The sequence below is a fragment of the Nerophis ophidion genome, linkage group LG04 (assembly GCF_033978795.1).
Source record: "Nerophis ophidion isolate RoL-2023_Sa linkage group LG04, RoL_Noph_v1.0, whole genome shotgun sequence".
In the NCBI taxonomy this organism is placed as follows: Eukaryota; Metazoa; Chordata; class Actinopteri; order Syngnathiformes; family Syngnathidae; genus Nerophis; species Nerophis ophidion.
In genome coordinates, this window is record NC_084614.1 from 51257390 (window position 1) to 51279510 (window position 22121).

Below are 22121 nucleotides of genomic sequence, written 5' to 3' on the forward strand. Positions count from 1 at the left end.
ATATATATAGGGACAGCGTGGCGCAGTGGGAGAGTGGCCTTGCGCAACGCGAGGGTCCCTGGTTCAATCCCCACCTAGTACCAACCTCGTCACGTCTGTTGTGTCCTGAGCAAGACACTTCACCCTTGCTCCTGATGGGTGCTGGTTAGCGCCTTGCATGGCAGCTCCCTCCCTCAGTGTGTGAATGTGTGTGTGAATGGGTGAATGTGGAAGTAGTGTCAAAGCGCTTTGAGTACCTTGAAGGTAGAAAAGCGCTATACAAGTACAACCCATTTATCATTTATATATATATATATATATATATATATATATATATATATATATACTGTATATATATATATATATGAAAACTTAACCCTAAACCTAAACCCACAACTTAACCCAAAACCCTAACTCACAAGGAGGTGCAGCAGGGAATTGGACGAAAACATAAGCAGCCGACAGCAAACTGAGTTTGAAACATTAACAGTCCTCGAGCCCTGACTGGAGGTCAAGGCAGGCATAAATAGCAGCCTGATTGACAATTACGACCAGGTGTGACCAGGCTGCCAATCTGCAGCAGGTGGAAGGAGAGAACGCTCAGGGAGAGGAACAGGAAGATGAGCTGAAAAAAAATAGCGCTACACAGGAAATAAACATGCTAAGGAAGCATAACGAGACGTGATGTGACAGATCGTCAAAATATGGGTTTATTATAAATCTATAGTCAAATCCCTTGGCACATCCTATTTTTTTGTTGCTACCTTTGCTCCACAAAAGAGTTGAACGAGTTACTTTGAGTTGGAATAACGTGATTTTCTTCCACTTGCATTTTAATTGAGTAGAATAAGTTCCTGCCGAGGGCTGCTGACCAGGTTTTCTTTCAAAGTAGCTGCAGGAAATAGCTGAGCAACTATTGACTCTTACACAATCAATACTTCTGTTCCTGTGTCGGGTGTTAGTTTGTTATTGTGAAAATAGTACTGCCTATAACTGTACAGATTAAGCATTCAGCGCAATAGTGTTCGGATTCAAAATTGTCTATTTTGGAACAGCTACAATCTCATTCACATACTCCAACAGACTATTTTGCAGGCAATACAGAGCGCTTCCTCTGTAATACATTCTTAGTTTCTGGTAGCTAAACAAGTCCATTGAGGATGTCTTGTAATGGCAAACAGCAGGAATCCGGCAGCAGCATGGCATATTGGGTGATAAGATAGGATCATTTAAACTAGGACCTCTTTATCTCCCCCTATCAATTTAAGTTATGATTTCAACATTTACTCTTTAAATGTGAGCTTGTCTGCAAGTAAATGTTTAAAACAATCAGTTAACAAGCATGGTGTTGTATTGTCTCCTCTGTTCCTTCTTCTCTCCAGGGGCTTCCCCTGCAGACGGCACCTCGGACAGCAGGGCCGGTGTGCTGGGGGTGCTGACAGCCCGGGCACGTGAGACGGGAGAACTCCTTGATGGAGGTGGGACAGGCGGTACAGGTTGTCGACCCACCAGCGCCTGCCCCCCATCTGGGAGAGACGTATTGGTAAGGGTGCAAGGGAGTACATACCGGGTGATGGTGGATTCGAACTGCAAACAGGCCATGATCCACCAAAACCGGGTTCGACCCGGGGTGTTGAGGCAGGTGACACAGAGAAAAATTAAGTGTATTCATGGAGATCTGTACGAGTACCCTATTGTGCCAGTGGTTATTTGGTATAGTGGGCAAAATCATAGTGTCAAGGTTGCCGTAAGCGCGTACCTTACGCAACCCATGTTTTTAGGTACAAATTGGCCAGGGTTTAACTTGCTAGTAATGCAATGTGTGAGGGTGCGTTCACGGACCATAGGAAAGGGGAAAATCTACACATTAATGCAGTACTGTTCACCAAATTGCAAAACTCACACACAACATTTTTGAGAAACGCCACAAGGCAGGCGTAATTGTGGCACCACCCTTAAACCATCATTGACCTATCCCCAATCACCAAATAATGAAGTTCATCTCAAACATCATAGCTAACCGCAACTTCGTCCTCAAGATAAGTGATGGTCAATTAGTCCTTGGACCAGACCAGATATCAGTATCACTTAAGTAGGCCAAACTTCACCTGTGCTGAATTGGTTTTCCGGTCAATATAAGTAAAATAATAAGTTTTCATCAGAGCAACTTTTTAAATTTTTTGGACATTTTGTTATTTTTATTTTCACATCCATGTTTCTTGATGACTTAATTCACGTGATGGTCAACCAGCTTGAGCGTAACATTAAAACAAGTGAGAGTGAGTGTAGAGTTTGACCAGAAAATGCTGTATTGCTGTTCTGTTTAAGGGTGTTCCAATCGTTTGTTTAAATAGAGCTAGGAAAAAGCTTCCATTCATCCCGAAAGAAGTGGTTCATAAAGAAAAGTAAGTCAGAAAAAAAAAAAAAAAAGTGCTTTGAAAGAAAGGGCTCTTAAAAGTATCACATTCATCATCTTGTGGAATACTTTCTGTGATGCGATTTTGTTTCATCTCTATGGTATTGTTGGGAAGCAGAACTAAATGTAATGAAAGGACAAGAGATTGGATTAGTTTGTGTTCTTTTTTTTGTTTCCATGCCTAAGTATAACTACTAAGACCTGGTTGTGCAAATAAACTAATTTCATATTAAGTTTTATTAAGAAATATTGTGATTGTTGGTCAAAATCCACTGTGTTTTCATTGTTGATTTTAATAACAGAAACTAAAAGCTTTGATGTTGTGCAGGAAAACAAAGTGCTTTATTCGACACAGATGACCACATTGTAGCGCCTTGCCCCAAAAGGGACAAGCGGTAGAAAATAGATGGATGGATGGATGGATGGTGCTATTTGTAAGCATCAAGAAAATATCCAAAATAGTATTAATAAACTAGATTAATAAATCTTTCATAGGCTAAACAGCATATACTAAATATTAATATTGTTAGCAAACGTTCATAATGAACAACTGGGGAATCTACCAGATAGCTAAATACTGACCCAAAATATGAACTCAACACCATAAAAACAACTGCAGACATGTTGATAGGACCAATATTCACAGCAGGATATCAACTCCAAACAAAGTCATCCTTTTTCTCATCACATCACGATCACAGCAGCACAACACTCGTTGTCAAACAAATACGTAAACACTGTAACCGACTCTGTGGCCTAGTGGTTAGAGTGTCCGCCCTGAGATCGGTTGGTCGTGAGTTCAGATCCTGGCCGAGTCATACCAAAGACTACAAAAATGGGACCCATTACTTCCCTGCTTGGCACTCAGCATTAAGGGTTGGAATTGGGGGTTAAATCATAACAAATGATCCCCGGTCGCGGAACTGCTGCTGCTCACTGCTCCCCTCACCTCCCAGAGGGTGATGGGTCAAATGCAGAGAATAATTTTGCCACATCTCGTATGTGTGTGACAATCATTGGTACTTTAACTTTTATAGCTTACAGACTATTTCTAGTCTTGCACCCATCATTTATAACCATGCTTTCTTTCCCTCTCTTTTCGATAGCACTTTTTAAAGATGGACAAGTCTGGGGATCAACAATATTCAAAATGTATGGATTGATAACATTTTTGCCTCTTTTCAGCAACTTTGTGACAAATTTTCACTCCCAAATCAACATTTCTTTACATATCTAGAGATCCGCAGTTTTGTTTGTAATACATTTTTTTTGGCACCACTTCTGACTTTGAATGGACCAATTAGATGTACAATACATACAATCAAATTAATCTTTTACACCCTGAGTCTCTGTATTTCATCAAGTCACTTTGGGAGGGTGACTTAGGAGCAGTGTTTGTAATAATGGCGTTTCTAAGGCAATTATTTTTACTAGTTAGGAGTAATCTAAATAATTACGTTAAGGTCCGTTACAACACCATTAGCAATAGCTTGACGTAAAAGTGGCACGTTACTTTTGATGTAGTTTTATGTTAACAACAAGATGGGGTCATAAGTATAGTAAGGTCAATGGAGGAAATATCTATTTACTAGTGAAAGCAACAAGCAGCACCGCAATAAAATGAACTTGATATCAAATAGGAAAAGGCACCATCACACTGCGATGCAGCAAACAACATAGGCACACATACACAATGGGAATATTAAACAACAAATTAATGATTGAAGTGACAGACTTGCCATTTAAAATATACCCCGTTTGCTGACAAGAAATTATGACAGCCATCAAATCACATGCAATCTCTGTGTTAAGCAGAAGTAATGCAATCCGGTAAAAAGATCCAAAAGAGCTGGTGTCAAAGCTGACAAAGTGCGCTGCTCACTGCTAAAGCTAAAAAACACAGCTTATTTGAAACCCTTGATGAAGTCACACGTTAGGCAACAGGCCCAGCCTTTTAAAATCACAGACTCCACACACTGTGTCCTTATATTAAACAGCTCTCAAATGCATATACCAGATATCTCACGTTTTTGTTTTTTTTTAATTAATGTATACATTACTTTTCCTAGTAAATAATTACATTGATTAAAGAGTAATTCTGTTAGTAATTTAATTACTTATTTGGTAAAGTAACAAGTACCTATAATCAAATAGTAGTTATGTTAGTAATGTAATTACATATTTGGTAAAGTAACAAGTACCTATAATTAATTACTTTTTAAAAATCATTTTCAGAACACTTCTTAGGTGTGACTTATCCAAGGAAAGCTGGATGGAGATTTTAAGGAGAGTTCATAAGTTTTTTATTTGTGCTGGACACAGCCTTATTTAATGCAAGCTAATAGATTGTATGTTAAGATCCGTACTCTGATCTTCTCATGTTATTGTTTATTCTTCCATCTTTGTGTCATTCTCCATCCGACCCTGTTATTTTCCTGTTTAGTCTGTCACCTTAGTTACTCATTGATTCCACCTGCTAGTCACGGTCCATGCACACCTGTCACTGTTGATTACTTCCTTATTTAAGCTCGCCCCTTTTCATTCTTCTTTCTCGGATCCTAATTTGCTCTCGTTCAACAGTGACGACTTGTTCTTTCATGCTCTCAATCGTTAGCTCTCAGGCTACGCTTCTTTTTAGTCCCAGCTTTTATGCTAGTTGTTTTGTATTCCTTTTGTGCCTACGTGCCAGTTTTAGTTTCCTAGTTGTTTATCCTACCTTTCATGCTAGCGTCTTTTGTTTGCATTTTCTCTTTACACCAGTGTTTTTGTTCTAGCCTGTTTTGAGTTAATAAATTTCTTAGTTCTTACGTCATGCTGTGTCCTGTTCCGACGCATCCCTGGAGAAACATATCCGGCATTACCATGCCACGCAAGTCTCACATTGTACTTATTATACAGAGGCCTGGCTGGCTAAGACGTATGACGGGATATCGATATTTTGTGATCTGAGTCAACAGTCCCCAGCTAGCTTTATACATATGTTTTGGCTATTCCCAAGCCTGTGCAGTTATTGGACTGAAATTTGCATTACTTTCTTTGGTAATTGGCGAAAAGATGGAATTAAATATTTTAAGCGGCGTATTTCAGGTGGCCCCTATTTCATCTTCCGTTAGAAATCCATAAAGAAATTGGTCGCATTTACTACTTTGTTGGCTAGAAAACTTACTGTGCTAAATTGGAAGGCTGCAGTGCCTCTCTGCCACACAAACTGGATTATAAATATTATTTATTTTCTTAAATTGGAAAAAAATTAGGCTGACATTGAACGGTTGTTCTGTGAAGTATCAGGAAGTATGGGGTGGTTTTCTAAAATATGTAAGAGACTAACCTCAAATTTAACCCTGACTGAAAAGTAATTGATAGTTAGATAATTGATGAGCCTTTTGTCTGTTTTTGTGTATAGCTGCACCATATTGGGGACATGAAGGTGTGGCTTTGTGTCATTATTTCCCTCTACTTATTTGACTGATGCATGATTATTTATTGAATTTTTTGAATTTAGAATTTTATATTTATCTTTTCTGGGTTACTTATTTTGGGGGAAAATTAACATTTGACACTTGTTTTGTGGTATTTCTGGACTTTATATGCCAAAAATAAAAATGTTTAAAAAAATGTCATGTAATACTCTTTTTGGACATCACACTGATCCTCTTTTATATAAATAAAACCAAATTGTCTATGATTAAATGAGTTGATGATTTCATTGTTACAATTAAATTTACATATAAGAACAAAATATTAATTTATCTATTTAAGAGACTCGTGTCATTGCGTGATAATGAATTTAACTTCAGGTGATAGCAGCAGCAACCTACTGCAGAAAAAGGTATGATAGGGATTCTGATTTGAACCTGCTCTCACCCCAAAATCTGGACTAATGGAAAACCTTGCTGAGCGCATCTCGCACTTTTGGACTTAGCCAAAGACTTGTGTAAGGAAGAAATTCCACCAATGCAGTAGTATTTTCACATTGAAGAAATCCCTGGACTCTTATCACTCAAAAAAAAAAAAAGCATTTGCGTCTGAAGCATCAGAAGAAAGTTCAAAAAGACCATCTAAGCATGCAACAAGAAAATCAGTAGTGTATGATGGGAAGTGTATTTTCTGTGAAAATATAAGCAAGCATATGAAGAGCCAAAATTCGAGGGAACCTCTCATACAATGTTGAGAGTGGCACGCAGATGACAGGATCAGAAAATCAGCAGCCACCGAACTGGACCAGAGGATGCTTGCTATTAATAGTAGAGAGCTTGTTGCTGCTGACGGCCATTATCATAAGTCCTGCTACCTTGCGTACACATGCGGGCAACTTCCTGCCTTTTCTAAGTCAAGGGAAGGAAGTGAAAATGCAAAAATACAGTATGAGGTATCAGATTAAAAAAAACCTAACAGGAACTATTTTCATACATTAGTTATTAGTTTTTTTCCCAATCCAGAAGTACTATGCATGACAAACCTCTCATCAAGACTAAAGTCATCCATGAAGTCTGTCGTTTTCAGACAGATCAAAGACTCAACCCTGTGACACTGTATGTAACTTGTGAAGAACTCTGCTTCAAAATCACTTATGGATTAGTGGGAGGAGGTAACACAATTGAGATCTTCTCAGGAAGAAGCTGACACCCATATGCTTGCATGCTCTCCATGCCGCAGAGTCTGGCTACAATGCAGTGATCCTCATAGCTGATGACATAGATGTTCTGGTGCTGTCTCTTGGTTTCAGCAAGGTAATCCCATTACCTGTGTACCAAAAATGTGGCACACAGGACAAGATTTCTGGACATTACTAAACTCTGTCAATCACTCGGGTAAAGTGTGGCTGGTCCCTTGATTGACACGCATGCGTTCACGGGTTGTAACAAGATATGTACATTTGAAGGACGTGGGAAAATTGGCACCTTCAAACGATTTAAATCGCACAGGAAGCATTCCTTGAGCTGGGCCGTGCTTGGACTGTCTCCAATGAGCTCTTCAAGAATCTGGAGGAGATCAATTGACACATGAATGTACGCTCTATAGGGCTGGGCGATATTGCGTTTTTTAATATCTCGATACTTTGTAGGCCATGTAAAGATTCACAATGTATATCTCGATATTTTGCCTTAGCCTTGAATTAACACTTGATGCATATAATTACAGCAGTATGATGATTCTATGTGCCTATCATTAAACATTTTTGTTCATACCTCATTAATATATGCTCATTTTAAACTTTCATGCAGAGAGGGAAATCACAAATAAGTCAATTGACCAAAACTGTATTTATTAAACAGTTATTAAGCAGTGGCACAAACATTCATGTCATTTCCAAAACAGAAAGTGCAAGATTGTCAGACATTTTTGAAACAAGCTATGAGTGCACTTTTGTGCATGATGTCACTAAGAGGACTATCAAGACAACACTAAATTAAAGTACACTTTTTGTACAGAACGCCACTACAATAATTTAAAACAGATAAAGTGCACTTTTGTGTATGATGTCACAGAAGTTATTTCAATAACTGTCAAATAAAAATGAGCTGCATAATAAGGAAATCAAATCGCTATGTGGTAGGTTACTGCGGACGTTATCTCCTTATGTCGTTCACTATTTTTTTCATACGGTGTTGATGTGGAAATGGTTGCCTCGGCATTTTGTTAGTATGGCACCGAATGGAGATGTTGAAATGCGGAGTAAGCACTCTTCATTCTCTTGCAGGTGATTTTTCAAATGATGCTACACATTAGCAGTAATGCTACTTTTTGTAGCAACGATTTTGCGCCACCCTTGACAGATTACAGTTGTCTGTTCGACATATTCCCACTTGAAGCCAAACCACCGCCAGTTGATGAACACCCTGCTGTTTTTCTTGGGAATTAATTCTTCCTTCATTTGTTACCAGATTCCAACTTCTTTCTCTTGTCTTACCACTCGCACCACAGCTAACATTACCTATGCCGCTACCTCTCTGCTCCGCAAGGGCGCATACGTATGTGACGTATGTAAGCTGGTGCGCTTTCTGTCTGTGAGGAGAGACAAGAAAGAGTGGGAGGAGCCTGTATTGTAATGCCAGCAGCTAAAAGCAACTTTCCGTTAGAATGTATACTCGAATATCACGATATAGTCATTTTCTATATCGCACAGAGACAAACCCGCGGTATATCAAGTTTTTTTCGATATATCGCCCAGTCCTAACCCTCTATGCAGTCTATAGACGTCAATCTTCTTCGCTACCAACCTTTCTGCACCAGACGTGGGGAGGTAGAGTCCAGCCAGCTTCCACCATGTCAGGATTGCTTATTTATGCATTTCCTTTGTGCCAACAATCAGGCTGCTATCTGGAGATGGTCTCTTCAAACCTAGCTATCAGTACTAATCCCCATGAATGGACCACAAATGACTAAGGGCAGCTGGATATACAGTGGTTCCCCAGCACCAGAGGCTGTCTTGCAGTTGCTATCTTGCAAGTTTGGGAGGTCATGCAAACTACCTAAGTGCACATGTCTCAAAAACAGGGTGAAATGTCCAAACCTGTGCCTACCAAAACAGTGAGGAAGCGCTCCCTGCACACCTCACAGTGATTTCTCCAGATTCTCTGAACCTTTTGATGATATTATGGACCGTAGATGATGAAATCCCAAAATTTCTTGCAATTGCACTTTGAGAAACGTTGTTCTTAAACTGTTTGACTATTTGCTCAAGCAATTGTGGACAAAGGGGTGTACCTCACCCCATCCTTTCTTGTGAAAGACTGAGTATTTTTTGGGAAGCTGTTTTAATACCCAGTCATGGCAGCCACTTGTTCCCAATTAGCCTGCACACCCGTGGGATGTTCCAAATAAGTGTTTGATTAGGATTCCTCAAATTTCTCAGTATTAATGCCACCTTTCCCAACTCCTTTGTCACACGTTGCTGGCATCAAATTCTAAAGTTAATGATTATTATCAAAAAAAAAAAAAAATGTTTATCAGTTTGAACATCAAATATGTTGTCTTTGTAGCATATTCAACTGAATATGGGTTAAAAATGATTTGCAAATCATTGTATTCCATTTATATTTACATCTAACACTATTGCCCAACTCGTATGGAAACGGGGTTTGTATCTATCATGCATCTACACCTATTAAATAAGGTATTGGGAATAAATAGTTTGTCAAAAAGTATCATTAATCAGCTAGTTTAAGCTTATATAGTTACACTTATATTAGATACATTACTTGAAACACGACTTAAGGGTTTAGTACAAGTCTCTATAGCTGGCAAATAGTTCAAACACACCCAAAGGAGAGGAAATAACGAAAGAATGATGATTACCAGACAATTTTTCATTTTTGAACAACAGCAGTCTATTACTTTTAAGGGTGATAAATACTGTAAAGCTACCAGTGAGCAAGGTCTATCATGCCAAAACTTAATACAAGTATATATAGTAATAAAAAAAAAAATCACAACTAGAATTTGACAACCCAGGCGACAGAGATATATGAAGGACTAAATCTAGTCGCCCAAGACGCCTGGGGAATTGGAGTCCCCAAAGGCTATTTAACATCCACATTAGTGACTGACCATCAACAACATTAGATAAGTACGGCTATGCTGATGACTTTGCTCTTTTCTAATCTGACAGAAACTGGTCACAAGTAGACCATGTGCTCACGAAAGGTATGGCACAATTGGCAACTTAACTCATGGCGGCATGGAGACTGAAGGTGAGCGTGGCAGAAACCACCATCACAGCCTTCGACCTTAACACCAAGGAAGCTCAAAGTCAGCTCACAGTACAACTCAACGGGTCACCCCTGCCCTAATACCCACACCAACATTCCTTGGGGTTAAACTGGATTGGCATCTGACATTCAAATACCATCTGAGTCACTGACAGCTGAAGTGTCATCCAGAAAACAACCTGCTTTGCCGGCTGGCAGGGTTATCTTGGGGAGCCAACACATCTACTCTTCGCGCTGGGGCCCTTACTCCGATCTACAGCGCTGCAGATACGCTGCCGCAGAATAGTGCAGGAGCGTGCACACACTTAGGCTTGACACCAAACACAATGACACACTTATCTAAGTTTCTACCTGCGATAACCTGCATCACACCCGCAGACTGATGCAAGGAGCATTGCACCCACAGCCTTGTAAACAGGGCCTCACTGGACTCAAGGCATTACAAATACAATCTTGTCCAGACCTCCAAACTGGACCGGAATTACCTGCCTTTCTCCTGCAACGTGACAACTTTTTGCAGCTCAGACTTCAACATCCTTGAATCATAGAAAGCTCGCTGAAGAGAACTCCAGTGACCCACTCAATTCACAGTCCACCCAAATACAATGTGGCCACCTCGTGTCAAAATCACCCCACATGGATTTGGTCACCCTAAATTGACTATGAACTGGTGTTGGGCGCTTCAATCACGATATGAGACGCTGGGGGTTTCGCCCATCAGTAGACTATCTGTGGACCAATCGACCAGACAACAAAACAAAACATATTAGAGTGCCCCATCCTCAGCCCACCAGTAAACTTAAGCAACCACATGACCAACCCCTACTTTGATATAGTGTACTGGTTGCAAGGAATAACCAATATGTGTACACGTCTCACACACAAGAAGACTTCAATGAGTGTAGACCTTATGCAAACTAAAAGTATGAAAACCCAACTGCCCTAAAGCGGACATACCCCATTCAGCAGGCACTGAGTGCTATAAGCACATTGGTGTAATCCCTGCAGACTACTGAAACGGGTAACTGGATAACTTATTTTAAAATAACCTTAATGGATTGGCCTGGTTGTTGTTTTTTGTTCAAAACGCAATATTGATATCCAGCATTCCAATGTAGTGACATTGTATTCCTGTCAGTGCATTTATACCACATCTGGAAGGGCTTACAAACTGCTCCATGTTATGTGTGTTTGACTGCCCTTGACAAGGCCGCATGTATGTCCAGTCATTATTAACAACAAACAAACACTGTATTTATCTGTCATTGTTTACTTTTAACAACAATATGCAGAAATTAATGTTGAAACAACCATGAAAAATAAATGCAAAGTCTGCTTGATAGCTAGTCATAATATAATGCTCCAGAGGCTATTAACATATTCAAATAAAGTAATACAAATGCCCTTAAGCAAGCTCCGTCACCAAGACAGATTAATGATTTGACAACCAGATTCATGTTATCACCATTTTTGGTTGTCATCTTTAAGTTTGCACGGCTTAATTTTTTCCATGAAGCAACGTATATGAAGTTAGCTGAGAGAACTACCATGGAACGTTCGACACAAATACAACAGACTCTTGAAATTCCATACCCCTTTTGTGTGATCAGCAGCAACATCAAAGAGTTTAGACAGCCTGCAAGTTATCCAGAGTAGGGTTTGGTAGAAAAGTCTTTGGTGTAGCTAGAGTCTTATGTACCAACCAAAACCCTCTCACCACTGCTACAGCAACAGAGAGCGGATTACTGGACTGTACCATTCTGTTGTTAGAGGGGATTAGAGTTCACACAACATGCCCCCGTTTTGGGTATGCGTGTGCTACTTTGAGTGCGTGTGAGCGTCTCACAAAGGAGAGATTACCACAATCGGTGTTCTCATCTGATCTTTATGAGGAAATACTGTATATCATAAGCAGTGCAGAGAGATAACATGAAATTTTGGATGTAAAGATTTGATTAAGCTATCAATACACAAGCAATGCATTGTTAAATTAAATGTTACAGAAAAGAAATCCTAGTCATCTGTAAAGTAGGTGTAAATGTCAATAATTAATCATGTTAAACATGTATTATGTAACAGATTCATACAGCCCTGATGTACTGTATTCAGAAGTGTAAGTCCCATTTGCTTACATTTGTCAACATATGTAAGCATCAGTGCTTTAGGGAAAAGCGTGACATGTGATTTTAGGAATTGAATCCAGTTAATGTAGGTATTAAATGTAGAGAAGACAACAGTTTTTTAATTTGGTATCTTTGATCAGGTACAAATTGAAGACAGAGAATCATCTCATTATAGCTTGTGGCAGATTGGTATCGGCTCAAACGACAAGCCATTACATAACATGGCAAAACAGCATGCATGCCAGAGAAACATATCCTCAGATTTCAGGCTAAATGTTATATTACCAGACAATGTTTCCTGTCCTTCAACTTTGTAGACATTAAAATGTGTGTGCTATGTTTTGCTTCTTCAGTCTCATCACAGTTTAAGTTGTTAGTATGTGCAGGGATACAACTCTTTTGTTTTTAATAGTAGTACTAGTCGTAGTAGTAATAGAGTGGTACCTCACCCTCCAAACACATTGCGTTCCTCAATCAAACTTGTGACTTGGAATGCTCGTATCTTAAAAGGGTCAAATTATCATTACATTGAACCTATAATTATATATATCTAATATATGACACCGAAAGACTTACAGAGATTGCGAGTAAATAAATATGATCAAAATAGTATCAATCTCACAGATTCCCGAGCCACTTTAAGACATATTGAGCTCGACAGACACGTCATTGCGTGACGTAAAGGTAGGGACCGCGGATTACATCATCACCAATTGTAGCGTACTCGCATGACTACTGTGGTTGTGACCCCAAGATGCTTGTAGAGTCTTTTAATTGTCACAAATAGCTCATTTTGAGGCAGCAGGAAAGTGCACGAAAGCATAAGTAGCATATAGCAAAACAGAGCAACATTTAGCACAACAGCTAAACAAGACAAAACAATCCTCGAGCGCTGACTGAAGGGCGAGACAGGCATGAATAGAAGTTAAAGTTAAAGTACCAATGACTGTCACACACACACTAGGTGTGGCAAAATTATTCTCTGCATTTGACCAATCACCCTTGACCACCCCCTGGGAGGTGAGGGTAGCAGTGGGCAGCAGTGGTGGCCGTGCCGGGAATCATTTTTGGTGATTTAACCCCCAATTCCAACCCTTGATGCTGAGTGCCAAGCAGGGAGGTAATGGGGCCAGTTTTTATAGTCTTTGGTATGACACTATTTGAACTCACAACATACCGATCTCAGGGCGGACACTCTAAGCCAGCTGATTGACAACCACAACCAGGTGTAGCCAGGCTGCCAATCGGGTGGCAGGTGAGGGGAAAAAGCTTTCAGGGAGGCATGCCGGAAATGAAACAAAAATAAGAACGCTGACCAGGACACAAGTGCAGAAAATAAGGAAACATGACAAACAAGACATGATATGACAGATCGTCACACCAACAATGCAAATCATGCAGACTTTGTGAGAGCCTACAACGATTACTTTGGGGAAAATGATGATCCAGAAACTGATATTGTTGTTCCTGAATATAAGGAGGATAAGCTACACGTTTTAGAAGCTCTGCTAAACAGATCCAGCTTTAGTGAAACACTAAGCATCATGTAGAAGTATTTCTAAGTGCTAAACAAGAAATACAAACTACGAACATAATAAATTGATAGCTTACTGTAAAATGTTTGCTCTTACTTCAATGATGACTGATAGGATGTCCACATATTCCTTTTTACATGAAGAATTAATCTTGATCCACAAAGTGTTAACAAGGAAGTCTCCCTGCAGACAATGTTTTTGGTTGTGTGTCTCTCCATCTTTTGGTATGAATTGAATGTTACAGATGAACAACTTCTCAATTTATGACAAAATCATCCTACTATCCACATGACAAGCATGATTAATAATCTAGACTAACTTTGACCAGCCAAGACGCAATGATGCAGGAGCAGCAGGACATTGCGGCCAGCTCACAGTAAAGCAGCAGAGGACTACTCATCTGTGTGTCATCAATTCGCTAAAAATAGTTTGTCTGTGATATCGCTTAAAATAACATCACTACATTTTGGTTAATTTTAAGGTCACAATATGAAAATACACAATTGTTGGTTTTGGATGGTTATTTAGAGGGTTTTGTGGGCAGAATAGAGAGCCCCATTGACTGACAATGTTTATATTCATTTATTTACTTAGTATGTATAAAAAAAGAAACACGTGTTCATGTCTTTTATAGGGATTGTGAATGATAAGACAATATCATTTCCATATTTCCAGTGTGACTATCTGATACTATAGTCAGAGTGCAGAAGTGTTATTACAGTGACGTCAATCTACGGAAAATACCAAAGACGTTTGGAGCAGTATATTCATAACGGCTCACTGAATTTGTATAAAAATTGTATTTTTAGACGGTATTTTCACATACTTGGCGTAGGGTAAATACAATAGGATGTGGTTTAATGGATACAATGAAACACAATCAAGGATATAAAGTCTTTTTTTTTTCCCCACTCTACTGGTACTTAAAAGTCCATCTTCAAGCCGCTTTCTGACCATCTCTTCAAGATGTGTAGTTTTGTGGTCGGTCTCATTTACATGCCTCCACTTTGACTGCCTCTTCTCCCTGTCAGCCATGTCGTCGTTATAGCGCTTCCATATGGAGTCTAGTGACGGATATAAACTTGAACTACTAGTTTGTACTAGACATGGCAACCGCAAATGGTGATTTTGCATATATAAACCCCGTTTCCATATGAGTTGGGAAATTTTGTTGGATGTAAATAGAAACGGAATACAATGATTTGCAAATCCTTTTCAACCCATATCCAATTGAATGCACAACAAAGACAAGATATTTGATGTTCAAACTCATATATTTTTTTTTTTTTTGCAAATAATAATTAACTTAGAATTTGATGGCTACAACACGTGCCCAAGTAGTTGGGAAAGGGCATGTTCACCACTGTTACATCACCTTTTCTTTTAACAACAGTCAATAAACGTTTGGGACTTGAGGAAACTAATAGTTGAAGCTTTGAAAATTGAATTATTTCCCATTCTTGTTTTATGTAGAGCTTCAGTCGTTCAACAGTACGGGATCTCCGCTGTCGTATTTTACGCTTCATAATGCTCCACACATTTTTGATGGGAGACAGGTTTGGACTGCAGGCGGGCCAGGAAAGTACCCGCACTCTTTTACTACGAAGCCACGCTGCTGTAACACGTGGCTTGTCATTGTCTTGCTGAAATAAGCAGGAGCGTCCATGATAACGTTGCTTGGATGACAATATATGTTTCTCCAAAACCTGTATGGACCTTTCAGCATTAATGGTGCCTTTATAGATCTGTAAGTTACCCATGCTTTGGGCATTAATACACCTCCATACCATACCATCACAGATGCTGGCTGTTGAACTTTGCGCCTATAACAATCCGAATGGTTATTTTCCTCTTTGTTTTGGAGGACACCACGTCCTCTGTTTCCCAAATACAATTTGAAATGTGGACTCGTCAGACCACAGAACACTTTTCCACTATGCATCAGTCCATATTAGATTTGCTTGGGCCCAGCGAAGCCGGCGGCGTTTCATGGTGTTGTTGGTAAATGGGTTTGGCTTTGCATAGTAGAGTTTTAACTTGCACTTACAGATGTAGCGACCAACTGTAGTTACTGACAGTGGTTTATGAAGTGTTCCTGAGCCCATGTGGAGGTATCCTTTACACACTGATGTCGGTTTTTGATGCAGTACTGCCTGAGGGATCAAAGTCCGTAATATCATCGCTTACGTGCAGGGATTTCTCCAGATTCTCTGAACCTTTTGATGATTTTACGGACGGTAGATGGTAAAATCCCTAAATTCCTTGCAATAGCTCGTTGAGCAATGTTGTTCTAAAACTGTTCGACAATTTGCTTAAAAACTGGTGACCCTCGCCCCATCCTTGTTTGTGAATTACTTAGCATTTCATGGATGCTGCTTTTATACCCAATCATGGCACCCAACTGTTCTCAATTAGCCTGCACACCTGTGGGATGTTCCATATAAGTGTTTGATGAGCATTCCTCAACTTTATCAGTATTTATTGCCACCTTTTCCAACTTCTTTGTCACGTGTTGCTGGCATCAAATTCTAAAATTAATCATTAATTGCAAAAAAAAAATGTTTATCGGTTTGAACATCAAATATGTTGTCTTTGTAGCATATTCAACTGAATATGGGTTGAAAATGATTTTCAAATCATTGTATTCCGTTTATATTTACATCTAACACAATTTCCCAACTCATATGGACATGGGGTTTGTACGAACCAGTCTGTCCCACAACAACAGTATAAAGAAAAATAAGGAACTTATTGACTACGTCGGACTACAATGACTCGTGCAAAGCTCTTTACTATATATAGTATCTACTGACATCATGATTCAGGAAAATTCCAAACCGTTCGTTTAGAGAAAATATGAAGGACAGAAAGACTGTTTTATACATTTCGGGACTTAACATGCAGATCCCAAATACACAAAAATAGGTACAAATAGGAAGGAAAAGTTGTGTTTGCAAAATATGTGCCCTTTAAAGCATTCTCCCCCATTGAATATACATTTTAATCAATTTATTCCTTGCTCGGCCCTCGCAGAACAGCACAATTTTAACATTTAACACGATTTTCAAAACTAAAAACTAACTTTTAGAAAATAATGCTTCAAAAACAATACAATAGCAATACACACTGCTACAGTACAGTAGTTTTATTTAGGTACGTAAAAAAAAAAAAAAAGAAGAAAAAACAAAAAACAAAAAAAAAAGAGTCCCACAGCCAGCACCCCCGTTAACGCAGGGAAGGGAGGTTTGCGGTAGGCAATGTGTCACGCCTGGGAATATATTTATCAGTTATATGCAGTGTCATGTTTTAAATCTCGCTTCGAAAAGCAGTGCACTGCAAAACTTGCTCATTGTAGGTATTAAATTTGACTTCCTCATTTTCATTTGGAAAGAAAATAAATCCTTTTATCCATCCATCTTCTGCCGCTTAAACAAAGTAGGGTCACGGGGGCAGCAACCTAAGCAGAGAAGCACAGACTTCTCTCTCCCCAGCTACTTTGTCCAGCTCTTTCCGGGTGTTCCCAAGGCATTCCTAAGCCAGCTGGTAGACATAGTCTTTCCACTGTGTCCTGGGTCTTCCCCGTGGTTTCTTAGCAGTCGGAGGCGCCCTAACAACCTCCCAAGGGAAGCATTCCGGTGAAGATATGGGCGGAACTTTCAACCGATCACCACCTGGTAGTGAGTCTACTACGATGGTGAGGGGGATTCCCGACAGACATGGCAGGCTCCAACGCATAGTGAGAACATTGAACATGTTACGAGAGAAGTGCTGGATATTGAGTCCGAGTGGACCATGTTCCGTGTCACTATTGTTAAGGCAGCTGATCGGAGCTGCGGCCACAAGGTGGTCGTTGCCTGCCGCGGCGATAATCCCACAATGGTTATGGATGTCGTCAAGCTGAAGGAGTCATATCAGGTTTTTTTTTTTGCTCATGGGACTCCAGAGGCAGCGAGCAGGTACTGACAGGCCAAGCGGTATGTGGCTTTGGCGGTTGCAAAGGCAAAAACATTGACCACCATCCGCCGCCTCAGGAAGGGATAGCAAAGCACTGTCAACACCGTGTACATTGGGGACAGTATGCTGCTGATGTCGACTAGGGCTGTTGTGGATCAGTGGAAGGTATACTTCGAAGACCTCAATCCCACCTACACGTATTCCAAATAGGAAGCCCCACCAGAGGACTACGGTGGGTTCTCCTATTTCTGGGGCTGAGGTTGCTGAGGTCGTTAAGAAGCTCCTTCGTAGAGGGGTCCTGGGGGAGGATGAGATCTGCCCGAAGTTTCTTAAGGCTCTGGATGCTCTGGGGCTGTCAGGGTTGACAAGACTGCAGCATTGCGTTGACATCGGGGGTGGTGCCTCTAGATTGGCAGACTGGGGTGGTGGTTACTCAATTTAAAAAGGGGAACCAGAGGGTGTGTTCCAATTAAATTGGGATGACATTCATCAGCATTCCCTGAAAGGTGGAGTGGAGGGGAAACTACGCTGGATAGTCGAACCTCAGATTCAGAAGGAGAATGTGTTTTTTGTCCCGGTCATGGAACTGTGGACCAACTTTATACTCTTGGCAGGATTCTTGAGGGTGCGTAGGAGTTTGCCCAACCATTCTTCGTGTTTGTTTGTTTTTTGTGGAATTGGAGTGGAGGGGCATTCGACCATGTCCCTCAGGAAGTTTTGTGGAGAGTGTTTAGAGAGTATCGGGTATCGCTCCCTGTATGATCAGTGTCAGAGCTTGGTCCGCATTGCCGGCGTAAGTCAGACCCGTTTCCAGTAAGGGTTGGACTCCACCAGGTCTTTTTACAACTTTTATGGACCGATTTTCTTGGCACGGTCTGAGCGTTGAAATGATCCGGTTTGGTGGCTGTAGGATTAGGTATTTACTTTTTGCATATCATGTGGTCCTGATGGCTTCATCTGGCCAGGATCTTCAGCTCTCACTGGATCGGTTCGCAGTTAAGTGTGAAGCGACTGGCATGAAAATCATCACTTCCAAGTCCGAGTCCATGGTTGTCGCACGGAAAAGGGTGAAGTGCCATCTCCGGGTTGGGGAGAGAAATCCTGCCTAAGTGGAGGAGTTCAACGACCTTGGGGTCTTGTTTACGAGTGAGGGAAGAGTGGATCGTGAGATCGACAGGCAGATCGGTGCAGTGTCTGTGTACCCTGTATCAGTCCATCGTGGTGAAGAAGGAGCTAAGCCGGAGAGCAAAACTCTCAATTTACTAGTCGATGATTTACGTCCCCATCCCAACATTTTAAGTCATGAGCTTTGGGTTATGACTGACAGGACAAGATCATGGGTCAAAACGGCCAAAATTACTTTCCTCTGTCGTCTTTAGAGATAGGTTGAGAAGCTCTGTCATTGGCAAGGAGCTCAGAGTTAAGTTGCTGCTCCTCCACATCAAGAGGAGCATATAGACAATGATACTACAGTATTTATAGTAGCGGCTGAGAGTGTCATGTTTGTGTGTCCTCTCAATTGCTCTGTTGATTGCTATTCTGAATGCTGCTGGGTTTGTTTTTTTGAATTGGAATTGTTTTATTATGGTATCATTGGGTAAAATTTTGTTGGATTGATCAATAAAAAAATAATATAAAAACAAATGGTAATAAAAATGTTATTATGTTCTGTTTGGCACCTTACTGCCTCATTAAATTCAACATGTACAAAAGGCCAAGTTGCCGGAGAGGAAAATAGAATAGAATAGAATAGAATAGAAAGTACTTTATTGATCCCTGGGGGAAATTCAGCACCACAATAAACAATAATAAATAATATATAACATATATTATATTTATAATATATGAATATGAAAGCAGGGATGGCCGAGAGTAATGGCATCAAAAAGAGGATATTCATAGTTAATCAATCTCTCGCAGTTAGTGTAGCCTTCAAATAAAGTGCAAATTAAGGCTCCAGCCCCTCAGCGATCCCGACAGGGACAAGCTGTAGAAATGGATGGATGGAAAGTATTGGCACCTATTTTTGGTGAAACTGAACGTTTGTTTTTTTATGTAAATAAAGTTAAAGACTCAATGCATTTGAAGTTACATTACCACTGGAAATATGTGATACCTTACATTGTAATTGTATTGTAAGCATGTTCGAAATAAACTGAAACAAACTAACTAACCAACATAATCTGTTGTCATCTAGGTGCTTAGTGGTGCCATTGCACTTGCTGCATATCAATTTCCTCTAGAAATGTACAAAACCTAAATATCGCAATAAAGAACTGGAATGGGAAACACTTATATTTCGAAAAACCTCTCAAATATCACAAAAACATTTTTACGTTCTCATGAGGTGGTTTTTCAGGCATTTTTTGCAAAAACATGATGGAAACACTTTTTTTGCATTTACAGAACAGCTAAACCAGTGGGGCGCCAAAACAGGACAAAGAAGGCCGACGTCTTGGTTTCGCTTCCAAGTTGTTGGCCGTGGGGAGCAAGGCGGCAGCGGGCCGTCTCGCAGGTCTCTTCCCAGCAATAGAGTCAACCAGCAGGCTCAGAGAGACCACCATGCCTGAACAATGTCGAGGGGGTCCTTGAATCCACAATTTGCCTGTGAATTTCTCTCCCAAAAATCCCTTAATCGTAGCCTCTGCCATACATAAGGACGTTTCCTTGACCAGTTGTAATCACCTCCAAAATCATGGAATTTCAAAACGTCAATCTTCCTCAAAGTGGAGTCTTGCAGGACGAAATGATATGAGAATTACGGCTCATGACACAAAACACCCTTTAATGGAAACACTTTCAAGTCGTAAATGTATTTTGTCAAAATTTTTGAAATATTGCTTTTACTTTGCAGAAAAAAAATGCAATTACCATTAGATAGATAGATAGATAGATAGATAGATAGATAGATAGATAGATAGATAGATAGATAGATAGATAGATAGATAGATAGATAGATAGATAGAACTTTATTGATTCCTTCAGGAGAGTTCCTTCAGAAAAATAAAAAAAAGAATCTCTAGAAATGCGCAAAACCTAAATATCGTAATAAGAAACTGTCACGCCTGTAAGATTATGTTTTGGTTTTTGCCATGTTTGGGCAAGTTATGTTTAGTTTTTTGGACATTTAGTTCTGTCTTGGCACTTCCTGGTTTGTTTTCGTCTCCATGACAACTCATTAGTTTTTCACCTGTCATGTCACGCCCCTGTCCTCAGTTTTCACACCTGCTTGAAATTATCATTGGTATTATTTAAACCGGTAGTTGCCAAGTGTTCAGTCTGGCATTTTCACACACCCTACCCATGTTGTTCCTACCTTCATGCCTTTGTCCACAGTTCCTTATCATGTAAGTTTTTGTTTATAGTTCATAGTCAATTGCCTTTGTGCTAAGTCTTTTGTTTATGTCCATTAATCATGCCATCGAGCAAATGTTTTTGTTTCCCGTTTGTGTTTCATAGCCTTGATTATTATCCGCCATTGAGCGCGTCCTTGTTTTCCTTGTTTTGTGTTACAGTGTATAAATAAATTTATAGATGTACTCACATTCACGCCTCGCTCGTGCAAACTTCCCTCTGCGTCGGAGAAACAACGTCAATCCAAGCCCAAGTTTGACAGAAGATGCCAGCAACAGAAGTTTCTTCGCAGAAAATTTGCACGAGGAATCCCTCTCCAGCTACGAAAAAACAGGAAATCTTCCTTGGGCTCGTCGCCGACGCTCAGCCATGGGCGTATGAGGACGAAGACGAAGAGGAGTTGTCAGACGAGGATGTCTCTCCCGGCGCTATGGTGGTGTGGGGCAAACTGCTGGCAAAAATGGTGGGTGCAGAGGACCGCTTCCGCCCCCACTCGCGGGCCACCCGGATGTCCTCCTCAGCACCTTGCCCATCGCGCCACCTGGGACGCGAGTGCCCCAGCGGCGGCCCAGAGCAGTGCACGGGCATGCGCTGGAGAAATGCAGGACTTTTCCCCCAGCGTTGTCCGACAGGCTCGTTCCATGCGGCTTTTCCTCCCCTCCCAAGGCACAATATTTTTTTTTCTGCACATCCATCCATCCATTTTCTACCGCTTATTCCCTTTGGGGTCGCGGGGGGCGCTGGCGCCTATCTCAGCTACAATCGGGCGGAAGGCGGGGTACACCCTGGACAAGTCGCCACCTCATCGCAGGGCCAACACAGACGGACAGACAACATTTAAACTCACATTCACACACTAGGGCCAATTTAGTGTTGTCAATCAACCTATCCCCAGGTGCATGTCTTTGGAAGTGGGAGGAAGCCGGGTTTTCTGCACATAGCCAAAATAAATCCAAAGAAAAAAAACTATGTGGACAATATAAAGGGGAGGATTGTGTCCGCCTCCTCACCTCCCTCTTTTCCAGATCGCGGTGAGAGTGTCTGGGAG

At 40.6% G+C, this 22121-nt stretch overlaps 1 protein-coding gene and 1 long non-coding RNA gene across 13 annotated transcripts in view; one reads left to right on the top strand and one right to left on the bottom strand.

Moving 5' to 3' along the window:
* The window catches only part of LOC133551496 (uncharacterized), a 75952-nt gene extending 54450 nt beyond the window's left edge, over positions 1–21502 (top strand). Inside the window, exons 3-4 of the long non-coding RNA XR_009806518.1 lie at positions 1362–1522; positions 20126–21502. This is a non-coding gene — a long non-coding RNA (uncharacterized LOC133551496). The remainder of the gene's footprint in view (positions 1–1361; positions 1523–20125) is intronic.
* The window catches only part of LOC133551493 (RIMS-binding protein 2), a 142443-nt gene that overhangs the window by 77066 nt on the left and 43256 nt on the right, over positions 1–22121 (bottom strand). The window contains exons 1-2 of one of the 12 annotated variants that reach the window (XM_061898252.1): positions 11701–11747; positions 7297–7377 (exon numbers count right to left, since the gene is read on the bottom strand). The exons of 10 other annotated variants lie outside the window; for them this stretch is intronic. The gene's annotated coding sequence lies outside the window, so the exon portion shown is untranslated. Of the gene's footprint in view, positions 1–7296; positions 7378–11700; positions 11758–22121 lie in introns of those variants that run through there. One more of the 12 variants, XM_061898253.1, reaches the window with a different exon arrangement.